This window comes from Elephantulus edwardii, unplaced genomic scaffold, assembly GCF_000299155.1.
Source record: "Elephantulus edwardii isolate Elephantulus edwardi_28Jun2011 unplaced genomic scaffold, EleEdw1.0 scaffold00088, whole genome shotgun sequence".
Lineage (NCBI taxonomy): Eukaryota > Metazoa > Chordata > Mammalia > Macroscelidea > Macroscelididae > Elephantulus > Elephantulus edwardii.
The window spans coordinates 4,171,270-4,184,833 of record NW_006399838.1 but is presented as its reverse complement, the minus strand read 5'-3'; positions in this window follow the sequence as shown (position 1 = coordinate 4,184,833).

Below are 13,564 nucleotides of genomic sequence, written 5' to 3'. Positions count from 1 at the left end.
TTCTCCTGGTTGTAAATTTTTCAGAATACTGGGAAGACTCTTTATGTTGCGGATTAGGACTACTAAAGTTTTTCCAAGCTTTTCTTTTTTTTTTTTTTTTTTCCAAGCTTTTCTTGAATGAAGTTTACAGTCCTTGGTTTTAGTCCTCTTGTTCACAGTGATCTATTACATATAAATGAACCCTTTACAACCTGGGCATCCTCAGCCTCTCCTGCATTTATGCCCATTGTGTTTATAGTGTTAATCACTTCACTGAGGATCCTTCTGCTTTTTCACGGACCCTCTTCCTTCTCCAGGGACTGATCCCTCCTGAAAACATGAACTAACTATGTCCTATGAAGTCTCGCACCCTTGTTTCTCAGGAGCATTCTGACTGCTCTTCACCCAAGGCAGATTTGTTTCTTCTTTGAGTAGTCTATGGATATTTACTACTCTTTGCCAACATACTAGTTCAAAAGCAACAAGTCTCCGGTTTCTGTTATTGTTAAGTGTCATCGAGTCATAGACAACCCAGAGCGACCCTATGAATTAAAGACCTGAACACTTGTGTAACTTTCATCATTTCTCCAAGTTCACAGAGTTTCCAGAGGCAAGCTATTTCAGAAGTAGATGCCACTCCTGCTTCCAAGCTTGTTTTAATCGGGGAGCTCCACCAAACACTGTCCACCGTGGGTGACCATTATTGCATTTGACACATCAGTGTCACAGTGTTTAGCATCACAGTAACCTACTGTTAAGATTTGCAGCCTTTCTCATGGAAAACAAAAGGATTTTACTTGCAAGAACAAAAATATATCCTTTGAGAAAAAGCGAACTGCTACAATGCAGAGATTGTTGTTATGTGCTGTCAAGTTGCTTGCGACTCATAGCAACCCTATGTACAACAGCCCTGAATCCTAATCTATCCTGTGCCAACTTTGTTGTCTCTAACGCACTTTCCCTTATTACCTCAGTCACTGTATCAATCCATCTCAGCAATGGTCTCCCTTTCTTTCTCCGTCCCTCTGCCTTTCCAAGCATGACATCCCTCTCCTATGACCAGTCCCTCCTTGCAACATGCCCAAAGTATGTCAGATGAAGCCTGAGAATCCTTGCCTCCAAGGAGCAGCCTGATTTTACCTTCTCTAGGGTGAACCTGTTTGTTATTCTATCAGTCCATGGTATATTCACCACTCTTCTCAAGCACGACACCCCAAAGGCATCGATTCTCCTTCTCTCATCCCTAGTCATTGTCTAGCTCTCTGATGTATAGTAAGCAATTATGAAGACTATGGCCTGGATCAGGCACACCATAGTGGCCAAACTGACATCCTTGCTCTTCAGTACTCTGGAGAGGTCCCTGACAGCTGGCTTTCCCAGTGCAATTTGTCTCTCAATTTCTTAGCTGCATACCAAGACTGTTGTTGACTGTGGAGCCAAGCAAACTAAAGCTGTTAACAATCTCAATCCCTTCAACATCCATCATGATGCTGCCAATTGGCTCAATGGGGAGAATCTTTCCTTTCTTGATGTTGAGCTTCAATCCATATAGGAGGCTGCAGTCCTTGATCTTCTGCAGCAAGTGCTTCAGGTCCTCTTCAGTTAAAGCAGCAGGGTTGTGTCATCTGCATAACGAAGATTGTTGATGAAACTTCCTCCAATCCTGATGCCACGTTCTTCCACACAGAGCCCAGGAGCAGAGCTTATATTCATAGAGAGGTTGTTTACTTTGAGATAACTCCTCAAAGTCTACTAAGTTAGAAACCAGGATGTCTTAGCTGGTTCCAAAACTTGAGACTTTGACATCTTGGGAGTTGTTGACATCAATGAAGTCTTGATTTCTTGCTTCTGACGCCATATACAAACAAACAAACAAAAACCCTAATCTCATCTCTTGTTTGGAGTGAGTACAAAGACTTGTTTGTTAAGGAAAATCATCTCAACTCAAGTAGGACTAAGTGAAAATACAAAGTGCTCCACATTTGAGAAAATAAGTAGCTTTAGATGCAGGATTCAGCATAGTAAGTACAACAGACATTCAAAAACAAAACAAAATTACTTCATATTGATGAATCTGTTTCTTGACAAGCATTTCCTGACAGCACTTTGTGTCAGCACTTTTCAAGGACGTATTCCTGAAATATTCTTTCCATATATTTTCCCAGAACACCCATGTCTTTGTTCCCGTGCTTGTCCAAGAGTGCATCGTGTTAATCTTTTATTTAAAGTTTGCTCTGAAAGCTCCTATTAATTTTTACTAGCACTCCGTAACGGTTAAGTGATTAAGTCACGTGACACACAGTGTTGTTGTTATGTGTCACCAAGTCAGATTTGATTCGTAGCTGACTCTCCAGTGTCTTTTCAGAAGCTATAAATCATAAGAAATGAGATTGTCCACTTTTCTCCTGCAGAGCACCTGGTGGATTTGAACTACTTGCCTTTGGATCAAACTGCCTACCATCAGGCCATCATGTCACAAGAATCTAATGAATCCAGAAATGTATACAAAATAAATAGTAAGGTTACTATGACAAAGATGTAAATATTATTCTGTGAGAAAATGGTAAATGTTTTCTTTTCAAGAAGAAACTTAAATATAGCACATAGTTTTGGCATATGGCTGGAAAGAACCAGTCCTTGGAGAAGATCATCATGCTTGGGAGGGTGAAGAGACAGTGCAGAAGAGGAAGAAATGAGGGTAGGTGTGTTGGAAATAGTGAGACTGGCTCAGGATAGGGTGAGAGTCAGAGCTATTGTACACAGGGCCACTATGTGTCACAGGTGACTCAACGGCATATAACAACAACTATTACATCATACTGTAAACAAAAAATAACTCAAATTTGCTCATATAAATAAATATTAAAAGTCACGTTATAAAAAGTTTAGGAGAAATATATATGGTAAACTTTAAAACTTTGCGCGATTATTTGCAAGAATTGCTAATAAGGATTTGAAAAGCAAAAATTATTAGGAAAAGTCTATGGCACCAGACATATCATTGCTGGTGTCAGCTGGATTCTGGCTTAAAGTAGAGCTATCAGAAAGATAGTTATCTGTGTTCTGCTGGGTATAAAAGGACATTTGAAAAACAATATATATTTATGAACTTTGTATGTAAACCAGTATAAAAGAAAAGAAAATAACTAATAACAACAGCAAAAATAAAAACCTCTATTTTAAAAAGGACATTTGAATGTGTAGATCATCACAAATTATGGCTAATACTGAGAAGAATGAGAATGCCAGAACATTTAATTGTTTTCATGTGAAAACATAGACTGAGACGTTGTGTGAACAGCTGTGACCAAGGAAAAACTGTGTGGTCTAAAATCAAGAAGGTGAGCTTCAAGGCTCTCCCCTTTGTCCATACCTATTCAATGTGTATGCTGAGCAAGTAATGTGAGAGTCTGGACTTTATGAAAAGTATAGTAGATTAGAATTGGAGTAAGACTCCTCAACGATGTGCCCTATGCAGATAACATAACTTCTCTGAAAGCGAGGAGGACCTGAGGTACTTACTGTGGAAGAACAAAGACCAAAGCCTTCAATATGGATTACGCCTCAATCTTAAGAAAATAAAGATTCTCACCACTAGGTCAATAAGCAACATCATGAGAGATGAAGAAAAGATTGAATTTGTCAATAATAGTATCTTACTCAGAACCATACTTTACACCCTTGGTACCAGCAGTCAAGAAATCATAAAATAATTGCACTAGAAAAATCTGTTGAAGACCTCTCCATTGGTTCAAAGAGCAATGGTGTAAGTTTAAGGACTAAGGTGCACCTGTTTCAGGTCATGGTCTTTTCAAATACTTGCTATGCATCTGATAGTTGGATCATGACCAGGGATAACAGTAGAACTGATGCCTTTGAGCTGTGGTGTTGAAGAATTTCTGACTATCCCATGAACTGCCAAAAGGATAAACAATTTTGTTCTGAAGAAGGTGCAGCCAGAGGGCAAAAATGATGAAGCTTTGTCTCACATATTTTGGACATTCTGTTAGGAGGGACTGGTCCTTGGAAAAAGATACCATGCTGGGGAAGGTGAGGAGTCAGCGGAAGAGAGGAGAGTCCCCCACAAAACTGATCAACCCAGTGGGTGCAGGAAAGGGCATCGGAAATGATGGAGATGACACAGGCCAGCGCAGCATTCTTATTTATCACTCAGAGGGGTGTAGGAGACTCGATGGCACTTAACAACAATAACCAGGCATGATGTCTTCTGTAGGCACGAATTCCTTCAATAAGTGTCAGATGTCATTTTAAACATCCTCACTTATAAGGAGCATTCTGATTGCACCACTTCCGAGACACATGTTTATTATTTAGCTGTGCAGGGTGCATCTAATACTCTTAAATAGCACTGCAGTTCAAAGGCATCAATCCTGATTTGATCTTTCTTGTTCACTGTTGAACGATGATATGTGCTTTGTTGTTGTGGGCTATAGAGTCAGAACTGACTCAGCTGATCTTGCAGGGGGTTTTAAAAATAATTCACTATCAGTAAACAAACAACTCACTACAATAAAAATTACCATCTAGAAAATGCTAAGGAGCTCTGGTGGCCTGGTGACGAGAAGCTGCAGTGCAATCCCAAAGATACGTGTTTCAAGGCCACTGGTTGCTCCAAGGAGAAGGGTGAGCCTTTTCCTCTTGTGTGATTAACTAACTCTGAAAACCCCCTGGAGGGTCAGCTACAGGTTGGTTCTGACACTATGGTAAATCACAACAACAATACAGAAAAGAGTCACTGTGAATTGCTTATAAAATATAATCACTATGAATATAATCACCGTAATTGAAAGGGATTGAAAATATTAATGGCTTAGGTCAGGGGCATATTACTTCTCAAAACAACATTCTTGCTGTTTAACTCTTTCAAGGACATTGGCAACAGATTTGACTTTTGTCATTATCTTCAGTGAAATACTTGATTATTTTTTTCAGTTCTGCTGTTCCTTAATCATGTGTACCCCCTGAAATGGATAAACGTCACTCAAATTAACTTGGTAAAAGGATATGACATTTTTCCCATCTTCTCTTTGATATTTTTTATGTTACTCAGTGTTTTGCCCATAGAATCATTCATTGTCACTCCTTAAGAAAGAATGAGGTCTTCCCTTTTTTATTTTATAACTCCAGGTCTTTGTACATTTTAGTATAGCTCTTTGCTTTGTATCCTGGGGACACTCTCACTGAAATCTTTGTAACTCTCTTAATTTCACCATTTCTTTCACTTACCCTGTTGTTGTTGCTATGTGCCCTCGAGTTGCCTGAGACTCATAGTGACCCTGTGTACAATAGCCCCAAACCCTGCTTTATCTGATGCCAGCCTCACTGTCTCTGACACACCTATACCTATACCATTACCCCACTCAGTGAATCAATCCATCTCATCGAGAGTCTTCCTGTCCTGAGCTGTCCCTCCACACTCTCCTTTCCAAGGACTGGTCTCTTCTTGCAACATGCGTAAAGTATGTCAGACGAAGCTTCAGAATCCTTGACTCCAAGGAGCACCCCGGCTTCACCCTCTCCAGGACAAACCTGTTTGTTCTCCTAGCAGTCCATGGTATATATTCAATACTCTTCTTTGAGAACCACAGCTCAAAGGCATCAATTCTCCTTCTATCATCCTTAGTCATTGTCCAACTCTCTCATGCATAGCAAGTAATTGCAAAGACCATGGCCTGAATCAGGCACACCTTAGTCTCCAGACTGACATCTTGCTCCTCAGTACCTTGGAGAAGTCTCTGACAGCAGACTTTCCCAATGCAATTTGTCTTTTAATTTCCTGGATGCTGGCACCAAGAGTGTTGACTGTGGAGTCAAGCAAATTGGAGTGTCAATAACTTCAATCTCTTCATCTATCATGATGCTGTCAATCAGCCCAGGGGTAAGAATCTTTGTTTTCTTCATGTTGAGCTTCAGTCCATTTTGAAGGCTACAGTCCTTGACCTTCTGCAGCAAACGCTTCAGGTCCTCCTCAGTCTCAGCAAACAGCGTGTGTCATCTGCATAACACAGATTGTTGATGAGTCTACCTCAAATCTTGATGCCACACTTCTCCTCATAGAGCCCAGCCTCCCGGATAATCTGTTCCTCATATAGTTCGAAAAGATATGGAGATAGGACACATTCTTAATGCACACCCTTCCCAATTTTGAACCAGGCAGTGTTTCTTTGCTCTGCTCTGACGACTGCCTCCTGGTCCAAGTATAGGTTTCACACATATGCAGTAGTCACAATAGCCAAAAGATGGAACCAGTCAAAATGTCCATCAACAAATTAATTGCTAGAGAAACTATGGTACATCCACACAAGGGAATATTGTGCGGTATAAAAACCAATGAGAATCTCGAGAAACACCATATAACATGGATGATTCTAAAGGACATTATACTGAGTGAATTAATTCAGTCACAAATGAGGAAGAGTGATGTAGACCATTGTCATAAAATCAGGAGCTTTATGGGGTTGTGGGGCTGGGGAGATAAAAGGAAGAAAAAAGATGAACAAGGAAGACAGCATTGGGATAGATGAAGGGAAGGAAATCCTGAAAATAAATGACAATATGACAAAATACAGCTAACAAATGGGCAGTTGTTTCTCTATCCATCAAGGTCATGATCCATTGGTCCAGTGGCTGTGTGGCCAGCAGACTGAAGAAATGGCCTGTGTTATCATTCATTTATACGGATTTATTCCCCCTTCATCCCCCGTCATTACCTCATGCAGGCTATGTCTTTCTGATCACTTGTTATGCATCTGATAGCTGGACAATGAATAGAGTTAAGTCAAGAACTGATTATAAATGAAACTTGCATTTAAGAAAGAAACTATATCTTTACCCTGAATTTATTAAAGAAATTTAATTTTCTTAATTTTCAGTATTAATATATTTTTTAAATGTATTTTAACGAAAGTTTACAGAGACTGTGGATTTCCATTCATTCACAGTTGCACATTTTCCTTCCTGCCCTCTGCTTCACCCTCAGTTCGCTTTTCTCTTTGAAAAGTAAAAAAAGGAAATGATTTCATTGTTATACAATCCCCCGTGTCCCCAGTCCACTCCAGTATACAGCTTTCAGCTCTGGGCCTTGACAGAGCATAACTACAATATACCTATAGCATAATATGATAGAATGCTGTATAGAAATTAAGATGCTATTATTTTCATAGTCTTAGGAAATATTAGGTACTTAACACATGTGAAAAATATCTTAGAGTAATTTTACAGACCAGATATAATAATTTTTCAAGCTCTCTCAATTTAAGTGTAAAATTTGTGTCTCTCCAAAATATGTATGCTTTACTGATGTGTTGACTTTTCTTTCAACCAGAATAAGAGATATATTCCTCATAGTAAATAAACATAAGGGCATGTGGCTTGAACCCACCAGTCTCTTTGCAGGAGATAAATGGGCAATCTTTACTTTTTATTTTATTTTATTTTTTTGATAGATGGGCAATCTTCTGTCAGCTATGTGTCGTTTTTAACTGGACTGCCACTACCCGCAAGTATCCCAGAGATATCACAAATAGAGGACTTTCTTGTTAAGTGTTGTCAAATCGCCTGTGACTCACAGAGACTCTGGTACAGCAGCTCTGAAGCCTGCCAGTGTCACTGACTCTGAGACACATACCCCCATTTGCCCTAGTTACTGTATTATTCCATCTCATCCAGGGACCTCTACGCCTGCACTGTCCCTCCACACCTTATAGCATGATGTTCCTCTCCAAGGATCGGTCACTCCTGGCCACATGGCCAAAGAATGTGAGATGGAGCTTCAAAATCCTAGCCTCCAAGGAGAAACTTGGTTTCACCCTCTCTAAGACAGACCTAATTGTTTTCTTGATAGTCCATGGTATGTTCAAGACTCTTCTTCAGCACCACAACTCAAAGACATCAATTCTTATACTATCATCCTTAGTCATTACACAGCTCTCTGAAGCATAGCAAGTAATTATGAAGTCATGAACTACATCAGGTGCACCTTGGTCTCTAGATTGACATCGTTGCTTCTCTGGAAAGGTTCCTGACAGCAGATTTACTTGATTCAATTTGCCTTTTGATTTTCTGACTGCTGGTGCCCAAAGTGTTGACTGAGGAGTTGAGCAAGCTGTAATTCCTCATTTCTGTCACCAAGTCCATGTTTTCCAACTGCTGATCCTTCTTTCTGGTCCACAACTTTTGAATTTCAGTTATCCATTAGTACTAATGCATCCTTGTTGCATGTTCATTCAATTTCTAACTGCAAGAGTTGGCAGAAATCATCTTTTCCCTCTTCTTTGGCTCTAGTTTTTGGTACATATATTTGAATGACAGTGATATTAGCAGGTCTTCCTTGTATGTGTATGGATATTATCCTGTTACTCCCAACATTGTATTTCAAGATGCATCTAAAAACTACCTTTCTAACTATGAAAGTGACCTCATTTTTTCTCACCTTTTCGTCTCCAGCAGGGTTGATCATATCCTCTGATTCAAAGTGTCCCATGCCAATCCATCTCATTTCACAAATACCTACTATGTCAGGTCCTTTCTTAACGATGTCCAGTGTTTCTTCATTTAGGACTATGTAGGAGATTCTCACATCCCACTTTTCAATCATTAGTTCTGCGGGCTCAGCCTCAGTTACCGTATCTGTTATTATATTCTATGTGCACTCTGTTATGCTGTTACAGTAAAGATGGCTAGAATTGTAAATTCAAGATGCCAACTGACTTTGTCTCTGTGTGTATTTTCTGCTTCTAGGTGTTTCCCAAGGCAGGAAGTTAGGTTTAAAGGATGCACTGTACCCTGCTCCTCTGCCTGGCATGTACTGAGGTTTTCCCTTCTCTGCTGACTTTCTTTCTTTTCTAAAATAAAGACGATTTTGGCCACTTCTCAGGAAGACTCCCTTTATGACAGAACAGGGCTGTGAGGGAGGCAGTTAAGAATGTTGCATCCCAAACTCGATCCTCTTAAAAGTGCCTTGCTTATCAGAAATCCAAGTTTTCTGTAAACTGTCCTTAAAATCACAATAAAAAAATTTTAAAAAGGTGAAAAAAAGTGGTTTGCTTATCAGATAATATAGGGCATCTTTGCTAAATTTGAATACTTACATATATCTTGAAGAATTTGATTTAATTCCTGGCAGCATTCATGGTACATTCTCGCTCACATGCACTCATTGCCATCAAGTTGGAATTAAGTCATAGTTGCCCTTCCAGCAGTTTTCAGAGAAAATCATGGGAAAGGAAATGGCCTATCTTTCTCCTGTGGAAGCACTGGTGGGTTTGGACTGGCAGAAAGATACCACCTTTGGGTAAATGAATGCATCTCTTAAGAACTATGCCTGTATTCTCTTTGTCACTGTAGAGAAAAACAATACCCATTACAATAGCTAATTGCAAGATTAAATACTTGAGAGTAAATTCAACCAGAAATGCAAAGGATCTATTCAAAGGAAAGGATAAAACATTACTGTTCTGTGCATTGCTGTACGGAGGTAACTTGTGGTTGCTGTGATGCTGAACACTGTGACACAGATGTTCCAAATGTGATAATGGTTACCCATGTTGGACAATGTTTGCTGGAGCTTCCCGCTTAAAACAAGCCTGGAAGCTGGAGTGACATCCACTTCTGAAATGGCTTGCCTCCAGAAACTCTAAGAACAGTGCTCAGGCCTTTCGTTCATAGGGTCTCTATGAGTCATCTATGACTTGATGGCACAACAAAAACTACAAGGAACAAAAAAAGAAAAAGACCTGGAGAGATGGAAGAACATACCTTGCTTATGGACAGGAAGATACAATAAGGTGAAAATGGCAATCCTACCAAAGGCAATCTACATGTTCAATGCAATCCCAATACAAATACTAATTTCATTATTCAATGAAATGGAAATGTCAATCTCCAATTTCATCTGGAATGCAAAGAGGTCCCTAAAAGCAAAGCACTCTTTAAAAAGAGAAAAAGATAGGAGGCATCTCAATCCCTGATTTCAAATCCAACAACACTGCTGTGGTGGTCAAGACAGTGTGGTACTGGTACAATGACAGACACATAGATAATGGAATAGAATTGAGAATCCAGAAGTCAGTCCATCTGCCTATGATCAACTGATTTTTGACAAGAAGATGGAATCAGTTAAGTGGAAAATGACAGTCTTTAAAAAGGTGTTGGCAGATGGTTTTGGCAAAATTGGAAAACTATCTGCAGAAAACTCAAGCAAGACCCACATCTCACATCATACACAAAACTAACTCAGTGTGGATCAAGGACCCAGGAATAAAACCAAGAACTATAAACTTCATTAGAGAAAACCTTGGAAGAACTCCAGAGTCCTAATCCTCAACATGAACAACCCTACAACCAAGAGACAATAAAAATAGATGAATGGGACCTTCTAAGAATCAAATCCCTATGCACATCCAAAAACTTCTCCAACAGGGTAAACAGGGAAGCCACAGATTGGGAAAAAGTATGTGGTAATGACATGTCTGATGAGGGACTTACATCTAGAGTTTATAAAATACTCGAGCACTACAACAAGATAAAGTGAACAACCCAATTGCACAGGATATGAACAAACACTTCACCAAAGTAGACATTCAGATGGCGAACAAACACATGAAGAAATTCTCAAAATCCCTAGCTCTAGGGAGCTCTGGTGGCCTAGCGGCAAGAAGCTGCACTCCAATCCCAGAGGTACACGGTTTGAATCCACCAGATGCTCTGCTGGAGAAGGAGGAGCAATCTCATCCTGTACCAGTCAGATCTGATTTGATGGTACATACACAGAAAATAATAAAATTTTAAAAAAATAATGCCTAGCTCTAAGAGAGATGTAAATCAAAGCAACTATGAGATATCATCTCACCCCAGGAAGAATAGCAAAATTCAATAGAACAGCAAATAACAAATGTTGGCAAGGTTGTAGAGAAATTGAAACCCTTATTCACTGTTGGTGGGAGTGTATAATGGTGCAATCACTATGGAAGGCAGTATGGTATTTTCTCAAAATGTTGGAAACAGAAATTGCATTTGACCCAGCAATTCCACTACTGGGCATATATTCTAAATAAACCAGAAGTAACACCCAAGTAGATATATGCACATTCATGCTTATTTCTGCTCTGTTCACAATAGCAAAGAGTTGGAAACAGCAAAAGTGCCCATCACCAAACAAATGGATAGAGAAGTTGTGGTATATTCACACAATAGAATATTATGCAGCACTGAAAAACAAAGAACTCATGAAATATTATACAAAATGGGTGACCATGGGGAATATTATACTGAGTGAAATATCTCAGTCACAAAAGGACAAACAGTAATGCCACTGTTATAAAACGTGACTGACATGAGGATTGGGGAGAAACTAAGAAAAAATGAGATAACTAATGTGCATGGCATTGAAAAAGAAGAGGGAGAGAGCTATATAAATGGAATATGTGATTAGGTACTATTGCCATGACAAGAGTCCAGAATAAGAGCTGCATATAAAGTGGCCTGGGGAGGGGGAGGACTGTATAAAAAAGAAAGAATTTATTTTCCAAAGAAAAAGGCAAACTGGGAGTAGGGGGGATGGAGAAAAATGTGCAACAATGAATGCAAATCTAAGTTCTCTATAAACTGTCATTAAAATCTCAGTTAAAAATTTTTGAAGAACTATGCCGGTAACCAGAGTTCCCTTTTTAGTGCAAACTGCATTATATGTTTATCTATTGAAACCCTTGATATTATCTTCTTTTTTACAGATAAAGCCAGGACTTTAAAATGTTAAATCTCTTTCTAAGTTAAAAAAAAAAAAAGTTGAAACTAGTCTTCAAATCCTTGTCTACCTGGCTCCAAAGCCCATCATCTTAATGATTGTGCTATACTATTTTATAGGATTATAGGAAACATAAAAGTTTATTTAGTGAGACAAATGTGTTTCTGTCCTTAAATTCTGTAGGAAATTTATTGTGTGGATGTGGAGTAACAATGATGGATAATGTCTTCAGCCCAGTTTTACAGAAAATAGAGTAATATTTTTTAAAATGGCCATTTCTTATATTAGTCTTTGATAACTGCTGAGTTCTTAACACTGAATCATAATTTAGAGCAGGGGTTTAAATGGGCCACTCAGTTGATATAGTTCAGATATGTTGGCTATCTTTGATCAGCTTGGTTCAGGAACAAATTTATCATATGCTCAACATTCACGAAACACAAAGCTTTTGTGTGCGTTCTGATGAATGCAACCATTGACTGGGTTTCAAGGCTGGGAATCTTTACAGGAGGAATTGCCTACTCTTTCTCCTGTGGAGTGACTGGTAGATTTGAAACACTTACTTGTTTGGTTTGAAGCCTAACATGTAACACACAGGGGACAATGTGAAGTGAGAGTGAATGAAAATTGTATTTTATAAGAATCAGCACATCATGCTTAGAAAAGTAGAGGTTCCATGGAAAAGAAGGCACCCCTCACTGAAATAGACTGACTTAGCAACTGGCTTAAACTTAGCAGAGACTGTGAGGGTAGCACAGGATTCTGCAGTGTCTCATTCTGGGTCACTATGATACTAATTGACTTGATGACATCTAGCAAATAAGGGAGCTCTGGTGGCCTAGTAGTAAAATGCTGAACTGCACCAGGGACACCAATATCACAGGTGAAGCCATTTCCTCCCACCTCCCAGAGCTAAAGTTCCCTATAGGGTTGGGCACTTTGTACCCTCCTTGCTGTAGCAGTTCTCTGACAGAGAAGGATACTAGTTGACAGGCCATATCTCTCCCCAACTGAAGCAAGTCTTCTCTTGAGTCAAATGATCAGGGAGAAACTCAGGCTGTCCTGCCTTCCTCTGGACCTGAGCTGAGGTTATCAGACCAAGAGCCTGATATGACCTCAAGCATGGAAAAATTCTACCATAGCAATGACACAGAAAAAGCAGACTACCTCATGTCCTACATAAACACAAAACACATCATCACCCCCCAAAAGTAACATAATATCAATGGTTTTCCTGAAGCCAGATAGTCTGGTGGAAGTTTCTAACACAGACTTTAAAAGAACAACGATTGAATATTTTCAATGGGTGAAAGACAAAACTGAAGAATTACAGGACTCTGAAAACAAAAAAACAAGAGGAACTTAAAAAAAAACACAACAAACAAAAACCCCAAACATCCAACAAATGCAGAAGAAAAAAAACCCACCAAAAAATGAGGCATTAGAGGCTCTGGAAAAACAAGAAACCACAAACCAGAATATTAGGACCAATGTTTCAGATGCTGTCAACATGCTGGAGGGACACATGAACAGATTTGAACAGATAGAAAATAGAACAAATGATACAGAAGATAGAATTTTCACCACTGATCTGCTAGAATAAAAAGCAGAATTAAAAAGGAAGGAAAAACAAGAAAGTCTAAGAATAACATGGGACATCATCAATAGCATGCACATAATCAGAATCCCAGAACAGGAAGAAGCAGACAAAGACATTGAGAAAGTTGTGGAAGAATTACTAGAAGACAATTTTCAGGCATAATGAAGAATGAGAGAATACATATTCAAGAAGCTGAGTGAACACCATATAGAATAGACCCC